Genomic DNA, 1,598 nt, shown 5'->3' on the forward strand with positions numbered 1-1,598 from the left:
CAGGAACCTGCTGTGCGCAAGCAATGTGTGCTGGAGGAGCAGTGGCAGGCACAGGCATCATTGCCACTACCACCTCTCAGCCTTGGTGCCTTTTTAAGATGGGTTGCAAACCTCTGGGTTAGGTATATGTATCAAAAGAAGTGTGGCCAGCAGGTCAAAGGAGGTGATTCTGCCCCTCTACTCCACTCTTGTGAGACCCCACCTGGAGTACTGCATCCAGCTCTGGAGCCCTCAACATAAGAAAGACATGGACCTGCTGGAGTGGGTCCAGAGGAGGGCCAAGAAGATGGTCAGAGCGCTGGAGCACCTCCTGTGAAGACAGCCTGAGAGAGCTGGGGTTTTCATTCTGGAGAAGAGAAGACTGCAGGGAGACCTAATAGCAGCTTTCCAGTATCTGAAGGGGGCCTACAAGAAGGCTGGAGAGAGACTGTTTACAAGAGCATGTAGTGACAGGACAAGGGGTAATGGCTTCAGACTGGAAGAATGTAGATTTAGAATAGATATTAGGAAAAAAAAAAATCACTCTGAGGGTGGTGAGGCAGTGGAACAGGTTCCCCAGGGAAGTTGTGAATGCCCCATCCCTGGGAGTGTTCAAGGCCAGGCTGGATGGGGCTTTGAGCAACCTGGTCTAGTGGGAGGTGCCCCTGCCCATGGCAGCGGGGGTGGAATTAAGTGATCTTTAAGGTCCCTTCCAACCTAAACCATTCTATGATTCTATGATCTCAAGGTTGATTTTGACATAGATAAGTTTGCCTTAAAGCAGGGCGGAAAATTAGATGCCCTCCTGAGAACCTTTCTTGTTCCATTTTCATTTTCTATTATTATTTTACTCAGATTAGCATCCTTGTAGGAGTGTTGCCATCTCCTGTAGCCTTGTGTGGGCTATTTACACTAGAAACCAGGGCTTCTGACTGGTGCCTTTATGGACCAAGTCAAATATGAGCCAGATCTTCATGTATTCGTTTCACTCCTTAACCTTTGTGCTAAATTCATGCAGTTGCCTGTGTAAGCTGCTACCATGAGCATGGCGGCCTGCACCTTCTTTGACTGTGTCTGCTAAAATTGCCAGGCCCTTAATCTCCCAGTTAAAAGAAATCCATCTATTACTGATGATGCTGAAAAAGACATTTCAGTATTTCCTTTCAGTGAGGCTGAAAAAAGAAGGTGAGAAAGAAGCTTCAGGGATAGTGTCAACATGAAGAAGTTTGACTTAAAGCTTTGACACTTGCCAGGGACGGCAAGCATTAGCTTCTCAAATGTTTGGGCGCACAGACGCAGGGGCTGCTGCTGTGCTCCCTGTTTCAGCAGCCATTTCAGCAGGTAGGCAGCAGGCAGTGGGATGGGAAGGATGTAAGTAACAATGCATATTGGTGCCACATGTGGAAGGAGGAATATCCCGATGCACATACACACATCCCAGCCAGGTCTGAAAAACGGGCCATGTGTTTCTTCTCTTCTTTTTTATTTCTAAACTGCTGCATACACAGTCCAGTGCAAAAGCAGAACACGAGTTGCAATTCTCCCAAAGTCCAGGATACAGAAACTAACAGATAGTTTTCCAGGATATTTGCAAGTAAATGGATCAACCCAGTTCCACA

The sequence above is a fragment of the Charadrius vociferus genome, unplaced genomic scaffold, assembly GCF_000708025.1.
Source record: "Charadrius vociferus isolate BGI_N301 unplaced genomic scaffold, ASM70802v2 scaffold13, whole genome shotgun sequence".
NCBI classification, from domain to species: Eukaryota; Metazoa; Chordata; class Aves; order Charadriiformes; family Charadriidae; genus Charadrius; species Charadrius vociferus.